The sequence below is a fragment of the Spinacia oleracea genome, chromosome 4, assembly GCF_020520425.1.
Source record: "Spinacia oleracea cultivar Varoflay chromosome 4, BTI_SOV_V1, whole genome shotgun sequence".
NCBI classification, from domain to species: Eukaryota; Viridiplantae; Streptophyta; class Magnoliopsida; order Caryophyllales; family Amaranthaceae; genus Spinacia; species Spinacia oleracea.
The window spans coordinates 47,695,254-47,715,579 of record NC_079490.1 but is presented as its reverse complement, the minus strand read 5'-3'; the positions used below and the strand labels follow the sequence as shown (position 1 = coordinate 47,715,579).

Below are 20,326 nucleotides of genomic sequence, written 5' to 3'. Positions count from 1 at the left end.
TCATAAAGCATTGAGTTTAAACGCTCAGCTTTACCAATGGTTAACGACCTAATATCTTTGTCCATTTAATTCTCGAATGAGTCTAGTCCCTAGACATTCGAATAGATCAATGCTTAGAGAACTTTAGAAGCTTCTGGTAAGATCATCTAGTTGAAACAAAATATTCAACATAAATTAAATGGTAAGAACTTTGTTGGAGTGACATTGGACATGTCTAACAAAGTATAAAAGTCAACACTAGAGAATTCAATTCTTAAAACTGTAAGAAAGGGTACAAGAAATAGGAAAACAAGGAACAAATGAAAGGAATTTACAATTCCGTTTCTACCTAAAAGTAAATGTTTAAAGAACAGTGACCTAGAAATCAAACTTCCTTGGTATCATATACCGCTTGAGGTTCTTACTTCGGTAATAACTCAAACAATGGAAGCTAGGATACACTAATGACCTACAAGTGGGAAATGAAGCATGGCAATGCTACATTAGTTGTAGGGTCATCTAGTTTGTTTTAAGTCCTTTCAAAGGCTGGAACTTAATGGCTATTTTGTTCCATAATCAACATACCTAAATTTCTGTTTTCAAACACAGAAAGACTCACATTCAAGAAAAACAAAAACAATTTTTGTTTGTTTATTTGAATGAAATGGTCAATTATAGGTTGAGTCAATATGCTTGATTAAAACAAACAACTCTTTAAAGAACTTTACTAGGTTCAAATCAATCTCTTGATTTGAGTTCCACTAACCTTTAGCATTGTTGCTTAGACCATATCAACAAGTTAAAATTCATAAGCTCTATTTTGATGGACTTTTGAAAGTTGATTGATTTCTAGATCAATTCAAGACAAGCTAGTCTTACTTGTTGAAAGTAACAAAAGATATGAACTATTGTTAGAACGCCTAAACAATAGAGTTAAAAGCTAAAGAAAGATTTTATGACTTTATTATTTCACATGGATTTGAGTGAATATAGGTTTATTTACTCAAATGTGATATAAGTTGAATCTGTTTGGCTAGTTTAAAGATTCAGAAGTATAAAATCCACTTGGCAAGAATCATAAAGATCTATGTTAGATCATGTTGATGATTACTTGAGATCAAATATGATCATCAATGATTGTGTGTTGTAATTTCACAATCTAGGTCCATAAGATATGACATATCTTAGTTGGAATAATCGAAGTCAATTAGTACTTGATTCGATTAATGATGAATCATAAAGACTTTTCCTATAATTTATAAAACAAAATGCTCAACTACCACCAAACTAAACCAAATTCGTCAAAGCTAATGAAAAGTAACTTCAGAATAACTTTTCATAAAATATATCTAGAGAGTTGCAAAACTCAGTGGGAGTTTAGTGTTTGTCATTCGACAAACTAAGGCCCAAGTATAGATATATGTTTCATTTATTCAAATGAGACACAAGGGTATTGTTTCTACCACGAATTTTTGAGAACATAATGTTTGTTTGCTCGAAATAATGTCCTTTTGGAGATTCGTTTCCAAAATGACAAGTGGGAGAAAATAAACCTCGAAAGTATTCAAGGCGAACAACAAACATAAACGGACATTCCGGAGGCTTTTCGAAGTGCTTCAGAAAATCCGAACTTATTCTGTAAGGACTTTACAAGTGGCTTTAAAGAATAGACATCTCTTAGAAGACTTTACAAGTGCTTCAAGGAGAACAGAATATTCAAAGGACCTTCAAGTGGCTATTGGACTTTCAAGTGGCTATTGATATTCTATTGTTTGATGTTCTATACCCAAGTAGGCATAGAATTCAAGTCAGTGAAACTATGAGATTCTTCTATTAGATAGTGAAGAAACATAGAGATCAGGTCAATGAAACTATGAGATTCTTCTATTAAATAGTGAAGAAACCTACAACTTGCAGTCAAACTATTATCATGTAGATTAATGAGTTTGTGACCTGTAAGAAAGCTATGACGAAACCCAGATTTCCGAAAATGGTTAGAGGCCATATATAGACTCAAATGTTTTAAATGGTTAGAGGTCATAAAACATACTCAATGTTTTGATGACAAAATTGAAATTTTGTTGATTTGCAAGAATAGTTTCACACCTATTGGTTGCAAGTTTGTTTTAAGGATAAAAACCATCAAACATGAAATTGTGTTCACACACAAAGCTAGATTAGTTGCTAAAGGTTACAAGCAAATTCATGACATGGATTGTGTTGAAACCTCATGCATAATCGTAATGCTCAAGTCTATATTCAAGCAATGATTGCATATTGGTACATATAGCAATTGGATGACAAAACGTATTCCTCAATCAAATGTTGGAATAAAATATGTACATGGTATGTCATAGAATTTGTGGATCCAAATAAATGCTTGAAAAGGAAAGCTAGCTTATAAAATCTAAGTACAGATTTAAGCAAGCAATTGGGAATTGGAACTGTATTTTAAGTGAAGCTAATAAGCATTTTAGTTTCATAAAATATACATGATTCTTATAGATATATAACAAGTTTAGTGGGAGTACGTAAAACTTAATTTGTCCTATGTATATCACACACATATCTCTCTATTGTGAAATAACATTCAAATGCTAATGACTTAGATTTGAAATTATTCATCAATGATGGACCATGGCGAAACTTAGTACATACTGGGTATTAAGATCTATTTACAAAGATATTATGATTTTGTTTTGGATTAAGTAATGGCATTTACTAAATCAAACACGAAAGACTCCATTGGAGATATTCGACCCATATGAATAAATCTAAGTAAAGGATGTTTGAACTATGTATAAGCATTTACTAAGTTAAACATCAAAGAATCTAAGTAAGATTCTTAAACCTATATTATATGTCAAAGAATTTAGCTGGATTTAGTATCTACTGAAACTAGATGAGCTAAAGTTACATGAATAGAATTCAATTGGGAATTATTCTGCAAAAGAATTTATCATGTATGATATAATATGAGGATCGCCAAAAACGTATCGTATGACTTTAGCCATGACGAACATATACCAATCTCTATTGATCTAAGTAAAGATCAACTAGATTGAGATCAAGAATACTTATGGTACTTGAAAAGGTACATAGGAATAGTTCTTGATTCAAGGAAATAAAGATATGCTAAATATTGATGCTACACGCATAAACACTGGCAAAGGATCAAGCAAGACCCTTTGGAGTTAACCATTGATAAGGACGAGCTATAGAGCATCGTGTTTTGAAATGGCAACATGGATTGGAGACCATGAGTTGTTGCGTGGGAAATTAAAATAATAATTTCTATGTTCTAAGATATAGTTGGAGAGTCTTCCACATATCTATGAACTGCTTGGATAGGTAAATCCAAACAAAGCATCACTAGCAACCTATATAGTTGAAGTAAAAGTAATTATTGCCTAAGAAGCAATAAAACAGGGGTAGATCACCTATCTGCTGGCTTGATAGTTCTTCATTGAAAAATGCGTAGAACCACTCTTGAAGCAAGAAAAACGTCTGCTAACTTGATGGTTCTTCATTGCAAAATGAGTAAAACCACCATCAAAGTAAGAAAGACTAGATCACATAATAAACAAACTCGAAAAGATCTTATCATCATATCTCGAAGAACATTCGATGAAAAGGATATTAAGATTGGCAAAGCATGATAACTAAACCTATGCAACAAGTGAGAAGCAACACTCACGTTGTAGCACTGGAAATCAAGCATAGCTTTGAATTCCATGAACTGTTTTAAAGATGGGTTTGAGGCCCATGGTTGTAAAACAATGGGGTTGAACATTTATCATATATGAAATGTATTTTCATATTCCATTTAATCTTGGTTTAGTATTAAATGATGAGTCCCTTCAATTTGACGATATATTCAAGATAGACTGTCAGGACCAGTCCTGTGACTAAGAAATGTCTATCAAGTGAACTTGAATGTCAAAGGTTGAAAATGGTCCCTAGTCGGAGTTTTCTATAAAATTGGACGCATAGAAAACGTTAGACGACTAGAATGCAAGATGACTAGTAGTTCTGTTTCTTGAACTATGTGGACATGGCAATGTCATAATCATTTGCATAGATACTTACTTTGGGAAGACTAGTATCGGACAAGACCTATGAAACTTTACTGTAAGAGATGAAAATCTGTCATAAGTAAATTTCATTAAAATTATTAGACACTAAATCCTCAATACCTGAGTGATTTGAGATTACTTGTTTGAGAACTGGTTGCTTTGACGTTGACCAACCGTCGCACCGTAAAAGGAGGCTATAAAGGCAACGCTCAGGTAATCACCTATCAAACGAAGTCTAATCTCAAGATCGCAAGATTGGGATTGTCCTCCCATAAATCGGGATAAGATGCTTAAAAGTTGTACAAGGCCACTCGGAGAGCTAGAAACTGTGAAATGCATGGCCATGCTCGGATGAATCATAGGCTATGATTATCTGTTTATTTGATCAGTTGAACTCTGAAACCGAGGAACACCTCTGGACATAATAAGGATGACAACTCTTACCTTATGTTCAAGAGCAAGCATCGAGAGACAAAGGAATTAGGAAATGCACACTTGTCCCTAAGGACAAGTGGGAGACTGGAGGAAATAATGCCCTTGGTCCAAGTATGCATTCAATGTTAAGTCTAATAAATGCGGTTCAGTATTAATTAACAAGTTAATAATTCAGTGAGATCAAGTGAGCTGAATGCCTAGCTAGAGGCCGCTTCAGTTCAAGTGGAATTAGTGATATTAATCCACAGCTTACTCTTGACTGAACCCGTAGGGTCACACAAATAGTACGTAAACGGATCAAGTATTTAATGGCATTAAATACTCCATCTATGGATATTCGGAATCGACGGATCTTGGTTTCAGTGGGAGCTGAGATCGTCACAGGCAAGAAATGAATACTCCGGAAACGATGATATTGCCGGAAACGGAAATATGGATCGTATCGGAAATATAAATATTATCCAAGTCGTAGATGTTGCCGGAAACGGAAACATGGTATGTATCGGAAAATATTATCGGAAATGGAAATATTGCAGGAATCGGAAATATTGCCAGAAACGGAAATATTGTCAGAATCGGAAATATTATCGGAATCGGAAAATAATTCCGGAAACGGAAATATTAAATATTTGTTCGAAACGGAAATTGATTCCGGAATCGGAAATATTAAATATTGTTCGTATCGGAAATGAATTCCGGAACCGGGAATTTAATCGGAAGCGTATCGTACGAATAAACATCGGACGAGCCTGCTAGACGGAAGGCCTAGCACGAAGCTAGGCCCAACGCCTAGCAAAGCCCGCGCGCGACCAAAGCAAGCAAAGCCCAAACGCGAGAGCAAGGCCAGCAGGCGCGCGCCCCTCGTGGGCTGCGAGCACTTGCTGGGCTTGGGCTCAGCGCGCGCGCACGCAAGGCGCCCCTCGTGGGCTGCTGCGCCTGCGTGTGTGTTTGTGCTTGCGTACGAAACCTTGATCGGTTAGGATTCGTATAAGATTGATTTCTAAGTCTACTAAATAAATAAAGTGATTGAATTTTAGATTAATTCAGATTCACTAAATCGTTTCCTATTAGGATTCTAATATCCGATACCCATGCCCTATAAATAGGTGATCAATGCTCACAATTTATATCGAGTATTCAAGTATTCAAAGTGATTTTTGAGAGCAAAAATTCAGTCATACAATTGCCTATAAGTGCCGAAAATTCTAAGTACCTTAAGGGCGATCCTAGTTGGTCAAGCTTAAGGCGGATCCGGACGTGCTGTGGACTATCTACGGAGGGACGACACTTGGAGTCCTAAAGACTTGTTCTTGTTCGGTTCGGGCGCAGCTAGGGAAGGAACGCAACAAAGAGTATGCATCTAAACTATGCTAAATGATTATGTGTAAATAATATGCTTTCCTGGCTTTATGGTTTTTCCGCATGATTTATGAATTGTCATATGTATCATAACCTAACAGCTATGTGTTTATGTTGGGTGGAGGTTCTATTTCATAGATGTCCGTAAAACAACCATGTCTAGCTCGCTCCACCATGGAATTTGAATTCATTGCTCTTGAGTTGGCAGGTCAAGAAGCGGATTGGATAAAGAGTCTCCTAGCCGATATCCAATTGTGGGGGGAGAGAACTTCCCCAGTATCCCTGCATTGTGACTCTCAAGCGGCGATTGGTGTGGCTAATAATAGCAACTATTATCGCATGAAGAGACACATACGCCATAGACATAGTTCGGTGAGGCAACTACTCAAAAATGGAGTGATTGCTTTAACTATGTAAGTGTAATACCTCGTATTTTTCTGTATTTTATAAATATATTTTATTATATTTATAAAGCATTTTTATGATTTTTAGAGCTTAAATCGCATTTAAATATTATTCAAATGTATTTTTTATTAATTAGAATATTTATTATTTTAATTAATTACAAAAAGAATTTATTAATTCATATTGGGAATTAAATTGGGTTTCAAAATTAAAATTATTTTTAATTAATCTAGCCCAATTCAATTCTAAGTTCAAGTCCAAACAAATTAAGCAAGCCCATCTTATGTTTAATGAAGTCCGAAAGGGAATCTAAAGCCTAGCCCATCTTGGAGTTTCCTAAGCCTATAAATATAGGTGCTCACCCTCAAAATCCCTCACTTTTATTCATTAAACCTAAAAGTAAAACCCTAACCCTAAAATTCCTCTTTCTTTCGTCGAACTTCTGTTTGGCCGTTTTTCTCCTACTTCCGTTCGTGTTCAGAAAATAGTTCCTTCTTCAAAGTTGTAGATCTCGAAAGTTCTTGATCTTTTCTTTAAGAATCGATGGATTCAGAGTTATAGATTAGAAGTTATGAGCGTTCTAAAATCCACCTGCAGTCCTCCACTTCCCTCTCTCTTTTGCCCGCAAGCACGAGCACCCTCGTGCCTTGCTGCTGCCTTGCTCCTTTATTCTCGCACAACACACGTCCCTTGCTGCCCTTGCTTCCCTTGCTGCCCTTGCTGCGTGCTCGTGCATTGCTGTGCATAGCACCACTCGCACACTCCCTCTCCTCTCGCTCGCATCCCCTCTTCGCACAGCCCGCAAACTCGTGTGTTGTTGCTGCTGCGCTGCGTGTTGTTCTTGTTGTGGTCGAGTGTGCTGCACCCACACACACTCGTCTCTCTTTCTTGTCTCGTGCCTGCCGTGCACCAAAGCCTTGCTGCTGCCTTCTCGTTGCTGTCCGCGCACACACACACGGTTGTCGTGTGTTGTGTGTTGTTCGTTGTTCCGTATACTCCGTATACTTTTATCCCTATTTTAATTCCGTTTTAAATTATTAAATTATTATTGTTTTGGATTATTTAAACTGCTGGGAACTGTTATGAACACCGTATTTTAATGTTTTCGTATTTGAATTGATTAGATTGATTTTAATTATACGAACTATTATTTTCAGATTTAATAAAATATTAAAGTGACAATTTTTATTATCAAAACATGCTTTTTATGATGGTTTATTGCTAGAGTTTAAATCCCAACTGTATAGGCAATTGATTTACATAATTTAATGACGATTTAAATTGTGGGAATTAACCTTAATTTTCAAATTTATTATAAGGCCGTAAAGTGTTGATTTTTAATGATTTTAAAGGCCAAAAGTTAATATTTTGTACTAGGACTTTAATTGACCAATTGAGACTATCAATTTTTTAAAGAACGATTAATTTCTAATTAAAACAAAGGTTTTAGAATCTTAAATAGTTGCTGGAAATTTAGTAAACATGGATAATAATTAAGTTTCTCCATTGTATTTATAAGAGGTGATTTCTAGCTTTAAGTCGTGATTCGCACAGTGGCCCCCGTACTTAGGTATTCCAGGCACGTACATGACTAGGGTGACCAACTATCCCATGAGGACTTTATAATGTGTATTGATTGTGAATCATGTGAAATTAAAGCATTGAGAATTCAGGTTTGGTGTGTGAACAAGCATGTTGGGAATTATCATTCAATCTATGCATTCTACGTGAACGAGCATGTTATGGATTGATTAATGCTTTATAGATTTTATTGAACAATCATCTTATGGACTTTTATAATCGTTGAATTATGTCAATCATGTTGTTCGAATTGATATGCATGTATGAGTGTTTCGCATGCAAGTTATTATGATTATGCCATTGTACGGGATGTCTTGCATAAATTGAGCATATTGAATATTGCCTCAGTGCGTCGTTTATTCTACCGCCGTGTAGAATACGTTTAAGAAGTTTATGTGAATTGAACTAAGGACTATCCATGCTAAGGGCACACCCCGCTTGTTAATAGGCAATGTCGGGTTATCTCAAACAATGTTTTTGAGAAGGAACAATAGGAGTAATTTCACTTGAGTCCTATGTTTGATCACAAGTCCTAAAAGGGTAAAATGAAGTTTCATTGTTTAATTGTTTAATTGTTTGCATGTTATGTTTATGTGGAGTCTTGGGTCGCCTTGAACATAACATACTAATTAATGTAAAGTGTAACCCGAATGAGCTTCAAAGTTCTTGGAATGTATATACCTTGAGTATAAACAATGGGGGGAGTCGCGTCGGAGAAACTCGTACTCCTTGAATGATACAAGACGTTGTTTCATTCATTTGGTTTTATCGCTTGTAATTCGGAGGAATTTCGTCGGTATGGTCCGACTGTCGGTAGAAAGCCCAACGTTAATTATTTGGTTCTTGGTTGGCTTCCAACACCCTCAGTTTCCCTCAGTGGTTTTTGTTATTATATTTTACCCGTTCGAAGCTAATTCTTATTAATCTATAAGTTAAGAGTCGTGTCAAGTATCGAGTCTGTCTCCAAGATTAATTGTTTATTAAATGGCTTTTGCATGTGGATTATTTTATTGTTTAGTGAAGCATGTTAGACTAGGTTTTCATTCTAGCTTGTTCGTACTCAGCTTTTGCTGACTTCGTGCTTCATGTCTTTCGGTCATGGCCTTCGCCTTAATGACCCTATGATGATCCACCATTGCACTTGCATTGTTGGGGAGTAGTTTTCAATAAGAAGGTTCGTAGAGATAACTTGCGGGAGAAGTTATCATGAGAATAGTGTTGAGAGACTATTTATTCTTTCGTATTTATAAACTCTATTTTGATTTTGTTAATGACTACTTTAATGATTAAACTATAGTTAATGAGTTTTAAACTAATTAATGCTTTGGTTTTGGGCCTTAATGGTTTCAGTTAGTTAAATGACCATTAACTATTTATTTTGTTTTGAAAGTTAGTTATTTCCGCTGCGTAATTCTGGTAAATAGCCTTAGCCGTAATCACGGTGGCGGTAATATCTTGGTAATTCTTTTATATTAGTCGAAAAAATGAATTATAAATATAAGGAATTATCAGGGTGTTACAAAGTGGTATACTAGAGCTTAGTTCAGTCCTTCTTTGTAGTAAGTAATACTACAAAGTGGTATTTGCAGAACTCTAGCAATTTAATAGCCTCTTTGCATTAATTAAACCCTAAAAATTATTTATCTAAAATCAAAACGTTATTTTTGAGTACTCAATATTTTGAAAAGACAAATACCCTTTAAGTTATTTGAAAATTTATTGATTTTATTTTAATTTGTCGGAATTTATTAAATTCGAATAAATTCGAATTTTTTTGAAATTTTTTTTCTCTCTTGGGATTTTCTGAATTTTCCAAAAAAAAATAAAAAATTTAAAATCCCGAATTATTTATTTATTTATTTATTTATTTTATTTATTTAATTATTTAATGATTTATTCATTTATTTAATTATTTATTCATTTATTTATTTATTTTCGGAAAATAATCGGATTAATTAATTAAATTATTCTATTAATTCCTTTAATTTTTGATTTTAATTTTAATTATTTCGCTTATATTTGAAGTTATTTATTAAATTAATTTTGAAAATTATTATTTGTAAGTGAGAAAGGGTAGATTAAGAAGGGCATATTAGACTAAGTATGCATTTAAGATTCAGTATGCATTCAATTAATTGCTAAGTGTTAAATATTGATTGTATGCTTCTGTATTTAAGTTAGATCATTGATAAAGGGAAAAACTAGGTCGTTGCTAGTTTTACATATAAATCAATGCAAATACCTAAACCAACCACTAGAAACGAATCTGAGTTGATTTTAGCAATATGCAACAAATAATACTAGATCGATCGCGATTATCTGATTTAAATAGCATTAAGGGACCTAGCATGATAATCCAATTTCCCAACATATTATCTTTATTAGGCGTGATAGAACAATCAGATTTAGTTAGTTTAACAGTTCATAAAAAGGCGAGGAAAGCAATTAAATCATAGAAAAGGGACACATTACGACGCACCCTTGAGAGGCGCGTCACGGTTCTCAGAAAACTAACCACTTTGACTTTGCTATTTCTCCTTTTTATTTAACGAATCTCAAATTATGGGACAGGATACGTTCTGTTCGATTTATGGATCGATTGCGACAGAACGCGTGATCAGTTTTGCAGCGTGAGGCTTAGGCTTAGGGGTTTAGAGTCAATACTCAGAATATGAATTGTGTGTTGTTGTGTTGTTTTCACGTCGAACTTAAGGCCCTATTTATAGAAAAGAGTTCGTGGAAAGATAGAATTGTAGAACTCTAATCCACGAGGAATTATGAAAAAACACGTACCAGGTATTTTCAGCGCCCAGCTCTGGGCGTCAAAGATTTCGGCGCCCAGGGCTGGGCGTTGAAAATAGAGATCCATGCAATTTCGACGACCAGGGCTAGGCGTTAAGGATTTCGGCGCCCAGCTCTGGGCGTTGAAAGTGATGTCTGGGCCGAGTTCTTTGTCAGATTCAGATTCCTAGAATCCGGAGTCTTTGAGATTTAATCGAGTCTTTCATTGCGTATCAATTTTATGACGGAATGCGTCTGGGCCCGTTACGAACTCTAGGCTCGTTAGGATTTTAATTAATACGTAACTCTTATTTCCGAATCATATTAGGAATAGGATTCTCGCAGTTTTCTATCTCATTTAGGATTTATGTTGGAGTGCAACACCTAATTCTGACAGGTTTCTATCTTTTATGACTTGCCACTTTTAGAAGCTACCCTTTACGGCAGTTACTATTTTTAGCAAGTTTCCATAAATAGCAGGTTTCGGGTGAAACGAGAAGGGTGATTGAGATTCGTTATTTTATAGGAGATGCGTTGTCAAGTGGAGATTTACGCTTTCATCATCGAACCTTCCCTTTCGGGAATGGGGACAAAAGTAGGTGTCTACAGAGTAGTTTTCAATAAGCAGGTTCGTAGAGATAACTTGCTGGGGAAGTTATCATGAGAATAATGTTGAGAGACTATTTATTCTTTCGTATTTATAAACTCTATTTTGATTTTGTTAGTGACTACTTTAATGATTAAACTATAGTTAATGAGTTTTAAACTAATTAATGCTTTGGTTTTGGGCCTTAATGGTTCCAGTTAGTTAAATGACCATTAACTATTTATTATGTTTTGAAAGTTAGTTATTTCCGCTGCGTAATTATGGTAAATAGCCTTAGCCGTAATCACGGTGGCGGTAATATCTTGGTAATTCTTTTATATTAGTCGAAAAAAAGAATTATAAATATAAGGAATTATCAGGGTGTTACAAAGTGGTATACTAGAGCTTAGTTCAGTCCTTCTTTGTAGTAAGTAATACTACAAAGTGGTATATGCAGAACTCTAGCAATTTAATAGCCTCTTTGCATTAATTAAACCCTAAAAATTATTTTCCTAAAATCAAAACGTTATTTTTGAGTACTCAATATTTTGAAAAGACAAATACCCTTTAAGTTATTTGAAAATTTATTGATTTTATTTTAATTTGTCGGAATTTATTAAATTCGAATAAATTCGAATTTTTTTTGAAATTTTTTTTCTCTCTTCGGATTTTCTGAATTTTCCAAAAAAAAAAAAAAAATTTAAAATCCCGAATTATTTTTTTATTTATTTTTTTTATTTATTTATTTAATTATTTAATGTTTTATTCATTTATTTAAATATTTATTCATTTATTTAAATATTTATTCATTTATTTATTTATTTTCGGAAAATAATCGGATTAATTAATTAAATTATTCGATTAATTCCTTTAATTTTCGATTTTAATTTTAATTATTTCGCTTATATTTGAAGTTATTTATTAAATTAATTTTGAAAATTATTATTTGTAAGTGAGAAAGGGTAGATTAAGAAGGGCATATTAGGCTTAGTATGCATTTAAGATTCAGTATGCATTCAATTAATTGCTAAGTGTTAAGTATTGATTGTATGCTTCTGTATTTAAGTTAGATCATTGATAAAGGGAAAAACTAGGTCTTTGCTAGTTTTACACATAAATGAATGCAAATACCTAAACCAACCACTAGAAACGAGTAGAGTGGAAAGCAAAGGGTCGACATCCACAAAAAAATTGCAAGTTTCGTAGCTAATAATGCTAATATAAGCTAGTTCGAAAAGGGGTTGGTTGTTGAAAAGGAAAATTCAAACTAAACGATTAGAACGATAAACAAGGGTTAAAAACACTAGGAAATTGCGGTTCACCAAGGGGTACATGCAATAGGGGATCAAGGATTTTGGGGATTAACTAGAATTGCAAAGACAAATTGAAAAGGGGAATCGATCTTTAATACTCTCAAAACAATGAATCGTGCTCCCGCATCAACCCAAGGGCTCAGAATCAATCAAAAAAAATCCGACCGAAATCATACAACGCTATGACTCACAATCCCTTGCCAAATCAATGCATCGTATTCCATTGACCAAACAAGGTTACGTCTAACCACACAAGCAACAAGGAACCCCCCAACTTATGCATTTAATTGCAAGAACTAATAAATCCTACCTTAAAACCCCATACATGGAATCCCTAGGCTACACCCAAACCCCTAGATAAAAGCTACTCACTCATGGAATTGACCACAAATTTCAACATGATATATTCAATAGGAGTATGCATTTCCGAAAAATCAAGGCAAAAGTCTCTAACCAAATAGTTTAACCTAATTTCATCATGGCAATCAAATCTATGGGCAAAACATCATCAACAATACAATCAAAATCACCAAATCTTAAAAGATTAGCCAAGAAGCTAATAAGTCTAATCACAAAGGATTAAGAAAAAGCTAAATAATCAAACAAGTAGGAAGGAAAAAATATAAAAGTGCCTATTTTTAGGGGTTTTTGGTTAATGAGAAAACAAGAGACAAAAGTAAGAAAAAAATCAGAAATTAATGACAATAAATGAAAAAAAGAGTTGATAATTTTTACAATGAAGCTTCGATTCCAAGATTAGGGAGAATCCCAAGCATACAATGAGCAATGAATAAAGTTCTCCTCCTTTCTCTCTCTAAAATAAATTTTAGACTACTTTTGTAAAAAACTACGTTTTCTAAAAGTTCCCAAAAAGCTTTAAATAGCCCCGAAAAAAGGGTCAGCGCTGGCAGCAGGTTCGGTCGAACAAAAAGAAAGTTCGGCAGAACCAAGAGGCAGGTTCGGCCGAACCAAGAGGCAGGTTCGTCCAAACATGAGGGGAAACAGGAACTGCTCACAGAGAGGTTCGGCCGAACTTTTTAGGGAAGTTCGGCCGAACACAAGGAAGTTCGGCCGAACATTCAGAATTTTTCGGCCGAACTTCAGGGCTTGTTTGCTTCAGAAAATTCTGCTTCGGTTCAGCCGAACACTTCTGAAGTTCGGCCGAACATCTTGAGTTCTTGATTCCTTGACTCCATTTTTCCACTTCAACCTTTAGTTGGGATGTCGTTGACTTCCATTGACTTTTCCGTCCATTTTACTTGTTTTCCTTCACATTAACAAACCCGTGAAAAGGAAAACAATGCGAAAGGACGGTAATTAGGAAAAACCGAGTCAACTAAGCATGTAAGAGCAAAGGGGACTAAAATAAGCACAAAATGGGAAGAAAACAAACAAAAACAAGAATAAAAAGAGGCAAATTACTATCCTAAAAGTGACATAAATGTCACTCATCAAACTCCCCCAAGCTAGACTTTTGCTTGCCCTCAAGCAAAACAAGAGAAGAACGAAGGAAAGACGAGATTTTATTCAAACAAAACAAAAAGGAAAAACGGGGATGAGAATATACACTAACTCATTGTCGTAGGAATCACGATTGCATTTAAGCACATGCAATAAGCTCTTTAAACCCCTAAGTCGTTCTAGAGAGCGAGTGAGATGTCACAAGGGTTTTCCTCGAGTTTTACCCATAACTCAAATAAAAAGAGAAATAAAGAAAATTAAACTACACGGTCATGCCCACTAGTAGAAAAAACCCCTGTTGCAACCCCCTTGTTGCAGCGTACATGTAATAATACGCTTCAACAACCAGTAGGTCAACGCGGGTCAAACTTTATAAAGGGTTGTTGCAGCGTACAAATTAATTGCCCGCAGCAAGAGAGTTTTTTGCAGCGTACAAAGTAAAAGCCCCCTGCAATAGCCCATTTATTTTGCAGCGTACAGATAAAAGCCCCCTGCAATAAAAAAAATTCGCTGCAAAGCTAATTAATTAAGAAAAACATTTCATCTCAAACCTAAGGACCATTTCCACGCTCAGTACTCCCTCTTCTTCCCTCAGCTTTCCCTGCGTACTCTCTCACCTCCTCATTCTTCTTCTTCTTCATCTGCTCTCTTTCTCTCTCTAATTCTTGGTTTTTTTGGGTTTTTTGCAAGTAATTGTTGAAATTGGGTGACAATTCGTCTTGGTTTTTGTGAAAATTTTCTCGACTCCTTCTCTCCAAGCATCTGGCCTTCGACCTCAGCCTTCGAACTCAGCCGTCGAACTCAGCAACTCAGGCGTTGCTCGGCCCTGCGTCGCTGTCTTCGCCGATGGGTCTGTGTTCTCGCCTCATCTCCCCCTAATTTCGTATTTTTAGGGTTTGCTTTCAGTCAATTCTTGATTTTTCCCCTAATTTCGTATTTTTAGGGTTTGATTATATAAATTATTCTTATTTTTTGTGTTAATTGATACATTTTTTCCGATTTTGATTGTTAGGGTTTTATTTTTTTCCGATTTTTTTCCGATTTTGAATGTCAACCCTAAAGTGGATAATATTTGGTACCCTATGAATTACTATATCACTTTGATGATTTTCTATTTAGTATATGCTTTTACTATGGTTCTGCTTTATTTGTGTTTTGTTTATGTATCTGTTTCTATTCTTACTGGCACGATATATAGCTGGTTAATTTCCTGTTAGTGTGTAAGAATTAATTGAGTTATTAGACCGTCTTGAGTTCGAACTGTTTAGATAGGAACTGAGACACCGGCCAATAGTGTGCTCTAAGTAGTGAAATATCTGTTAGATGTTGGTGTGTATTTTTCTAGTGAATTTTGTTGACTTTGATTTTCTTGATTTGGTAAATACTATCAGTCAAGTGCTAGGACGGTGAGGAAAGATAAGCCACGTGGGCGTCATCATGGTCTCACTCAACAGAAGAGGCAAGAGATAAAGGAAGCTTTTGAACTGTTTGACACTGATGGCTCAGGTTTTGAATCTGTTTAGTGTTTCGAATTTTATATGTCAAACCATTTAGTTTGTTCTCGCAATCTCGCCTGTTTGATTCAAATTGTTATTTTCAGGAACTATTGATGCTAAGGAGTTGAATGTTGCTATGAGGTATTATTCTTTGTAAATCCTAAGGTTTTGATATACCACTACACACTTAACACAGTTACCTGACCTAAAACTGCATCGTTGCAGGGCTCTGGGTTTTTAGATGACCGAAGAGGTATAAAATCTGTCATTTTGTTGGTTTTTTGTTGATTATGATTGAAATATTTCTTCTCTGAATACTTGCAAAAAGATAACCTATGTTCCTTCCACTATTCTTTTTCTTCTCTGGGTTCTAAGACACTCAGACAAGGGTGTGGCCTCCTTAACTGACACTTCAATATTTACCCAGAGTCTCATAATACCTCAACGGCTCAACCATCTCGAACCACATATTCATAGAGAAAATTAGAAAAATAAAACAAGAGAGGGATAATGAAGAGAAAGTTGTGCATATGTATACTCACAAATGAGCTTGAAATGAGAATTCATACAAGAATTAGCAAACAAGTCAACCTGAATTGTGTTGTGTATTTATGTATCTACAATTACAACCGGATCTGAAAAAGAAAAGGTATTTTAGAGTGAGGATATGTTTCTTATACTTGTTATGTCATGTCCCCATCCCCGTGTTTAATTTTATGACACCTATCTTGCCCTGGCACTTGGACATGTACACTTGTACTCGACACTCGTACCCATGTCCAAGTAACATAGATGATTATACTCTTATAAAATGTTCATGTTTTACTTGAGATTCAAATGCATCATTTAAGTTTTTAGGCCACCTCCTGAAACTATCTTGAGTGCAGTAACTGCTAGTGCCAGCCCCTTTCTCTGAGCTTATTTAATTATGTCAGCGACAAACTACAGTACATCCAGCCTCTCTCATAGTTCCCATATATCATATATGGGCCACCTGAAATTTATTTTAAGGTATCCTTTTTATAGATTATATTTACTCACCATTTTTGCTCTGGTTGCAATAAAGGAAGGGAAAGGTAATTGATTAAGGGGACTGCGGTTTGTTATAACAGCTACTGTGCTTGACTTTTTGTGTTATTTCAGCAAATCAATCAAATGATTGCGGATGTTGACAAGGATGGAAGTGGTGCCATTAATTTCGATGAATTTTGTCACATGATGACTGCTAAAATCGGAGAAAGAGACACTAAGGAAGAATTAATGAAAGCATTTCGTATAATCGACCAAGATAATAATGTAAACCTCTGTTTATTCTTGTTTTAGTGTCTTATTTCAGTCATCAGTGATTTGTTTTGTCTATTTGACCAATCTAGATTTTCCAGGTTTACGTACTAATCTTCTTTTGTGATATAAAAGTACAATCTCTGCATCTGTTTCCAGATTCTTTACTTGTAGATTTCCAATATGTAGTTCAAAATCCCCATATATATATATTGCAGGCCATTTTGGTAATTCCAGCTGTTATCTTAACTAAATATTGTATTGTTATCTGCTACAGGAACACTAATGTCCCTGTCTTCCCTGAAGAAGTATGTGTCACCTAGTTGGGGGCAGCCATTTGTAGGAGCTAGTATTTTGGCAGTTTCAGGGAATGGAGCTAGCATTTGGAGAGAGGCTGAACTTGAATCTTGGGACGACAAACTCAATAAAGGCCTGGTTGTATTTCGTGACGATGGAAGCTCAGAGACGGTGGGGGCAGAAGCAATGTCATTATCATTCGAGTGACAGATCGAAGTAGACTGATCATAAGGTTAGAAGTTGTTCACTCTTCTCTTTTCATGCTATTTGACATCTTGTAGCTTCATTTTTGTAACATCTTTAAAGATTTATTATTATAGACTCTACGAAGGCTTGCTCAGAACCGTGAGGCAGCAAGGAAAAGCCGGTTGAGGAAAAAAGTAAGACATCTAATTTTGTTTCTTGCATGTACTTTGGTGTTGGTTAATTATTTAATTTGTTTTCTCATTTAATTAATTAATGGAATTAGCTGAAGAAGGATTCCATGTGGGGAAAAAATAAGTCATAAAGCTAATATGAAAATCGGCTAAGTTTCTACTTGTTTTTATTTTTTGGTCTTTAACATGCTCTAGTATTATCTTTCTTTTTCTTTCCCTCCCTTTTTCTTTTTTGGAAATAGGCATAGGTTGTTCTTGGATTTGGGTGGAAATAGGCATATGATTAGTTGTAACTTTCCAAGACTCAATCCAATCTATTTATGTACATTTGAGACTTGTTTGGCTATATAGGTCATATTTAGGCTAAAATGACATTTTCGCTCCCAACTTTGAACTAATGAACCTAAGAACTCATTTCAAACTTACTATATGATTTATATGATTAGCTTTAACTTTCCAAGACTCAATCCAATCTATTTATGCACATTTGAGACTTGTTTGGCCATTATAGGTCATAATTAGGCTAAAATGACATTTTTCGCTCCCAACTTTGAACTAACGAACCTAATGACTCATTTTATTCTTATTACATGATTAATATGCATAGTATTAACTTTATAAAACTCATTCTAATCTATGTATGCACATTTGAGACTTTGGTCGTTATAGGTCATAGTTAGGCTAAAATAAGTCATTTTCGCTCCCAATTCATAACTAGATAACCTAAGGATTCATTTCAAACTTATTACATGATTAATATGATTAGTTTTAAATTTCCAACACTCGTTCCAATCTATCTCTGCACATTCGAGACTTCTTTTGCCGTTATAGGTCATATATAGGCTAAAATGTCACTTTCGTTCCCAACTTTGAACTAACGAACCTAAAAACTCATGTCAAACTTAAATACATGATACATATGATTAGTTTCAACTTTCCAAGACTTAATCCAATCTATTTGGTTTAGCATATTTTGGAATTAGTATGTGTTTAAAATTATCCAACCCCAGGCTAAAATGACATTTTCGCTCCCAACTTTGAACTTAAGAACCTAATAGCTCATTTTAAACTTATTATATGATAAATATGCTTAGTTTTAAGTTTCTTAGACTTATTATAATCTATTTATGCACATTTAATGCTTGTTTTATCGTTGTAGGTCATATTTAGGATAAAATAAGGTATTTTCGCTCCCAACTTTAAAATAAAGAACCTAAGGACTTATTTTAAACTTATTACATGTTTAATATGCTTAGTTTTAAGTTTCTAAGACTTATTCTAACTACTTATACACATTTAAGGCTTGTTTCGTCGTTATAAGACATATTTAGGCTAAAATGACATTTTCGCTCCCAACTATGAACCAAAGAACCTAAGGACTCATTTTAAACTTACTAAATGTTTTATATGCTTATTTTTAACTTTCTAGGACTCATTCCAATCCATTTATGCACATTTAAGGCTCATTGTGTCGTTATAGATCATATTTAGGCTAAAATGACATTTTCGCTCCCAACTTTGAACTTAAGAACCTAATGACTCATTTTAAACTTATTATATGATAAATATGCTTAGTTTTAAGTTTCTAAGACTTATTTTAATCTATTTATGCACATTTAATGTTTGTTTTATCGTTATAGGTCATATTTAGGCTAAAATGAGGCATTTTCGCTCCCAACTTTAAAATAAAGAACCTAAGCACTCATTTTAAACTTAATACATGTTTAATATGCATAATTTTAACTTTATAAGACTCGTTCCAATCTATTTATGCACCTTTAAGGCTCATTAGGTCGTTGTAGGTCATATTTAGGCTAAAGTGCCATTTTCGCTCCCAACTTTGAACTTAAGAACCTAATGACTCATTTTAAACTTATTATATGATTAATATGCTTAGTTTTAAGTTTCTAAGACTTATTCTAATCTATTTATGCACATTTAATGCTTGTTTGATAGTTATAGGTCATATTTAGGCTAAAATGAGGCATTTTCGCTCCTAACTTTAAAATAAAGAACCTAAGCACTCATTTTAAACTTAATACATGTTTAATATGCATAATTTTAACTTTATAAGACTCGTTCCAATCTATTTATGCACCTTTAAGGCTCATTAGGTCGTTGTAGGTCATATTTAGGCTAAAATGACATTTTCGCTCCCAACTATGAACTAAAGAACCTAAGGACTCATTTTAAACCTACTAAATGTTTTATATTCTAGTTTTAACTTTCTAGGACTCATTCCAATCCATTTATGCCCATTTAAGGCTCATTGTGTCGTTTTAGGTCATATTTAGGCTAAAATGACATTTTCGCTCCCAACTTTGAACTTAAGAACCTAAGGACTCATTTTTTAATTATTATATGATTAATAAGCTTAGTTTTGAGTTTCTAGGACTTATTCTAATCTACTTATACCCATTTAATGCTTGTTTGATCGTTATAGGTCATATCTAGGCTAAAATAAGGCATTTTCGCTCCCAACTTTAAAATAAAGAACCTAAGCACTCATTTTAAACTTAATACATGTTTAATATGCATAATTTTAACTTTATAAGACTCGTTCCAATCTATTTATGCACCTTTAAGGCTCATTAGGTCGTTGTACGTCATATTTAGGCTAAAATGACATTTTCGCTCCCAACTATGAACTAAAGAACCTAAGGACTCATTTTAAACCTACTAAATGTTTTATATTCTAGTTTTAACTTTCTAGGACTCATTCCAATCCATTTATGCCCATTTAAGGCTCATTGTGTCGTTTTAGGTCATATTTAGGCTAAAATGACATTTTCGCTCCCAACTTTGAACTTCAGAACCTAAGGACTCATTTTTAAATTATTATATGATTAATAAGCTTAGTTTTGAGTTTCTAGGACTTATTCTAATCTACTTATACCCA

The 20,326-nt window shown here is 34.3% G+C and overlaps 1 pseudogene; it reads left to right on the top strand.

Moving 5' to 3' along the window:
* Positions 1-6,023: 6,023 nt before the first annotated feature.
* On the top strand, positions 6,024-16,984 carry LOC110802516 (caltractin-like; annotated as a pseudogene).
* Positions 16,985-20,326: the final 3,342 nt, after the last annotated feature.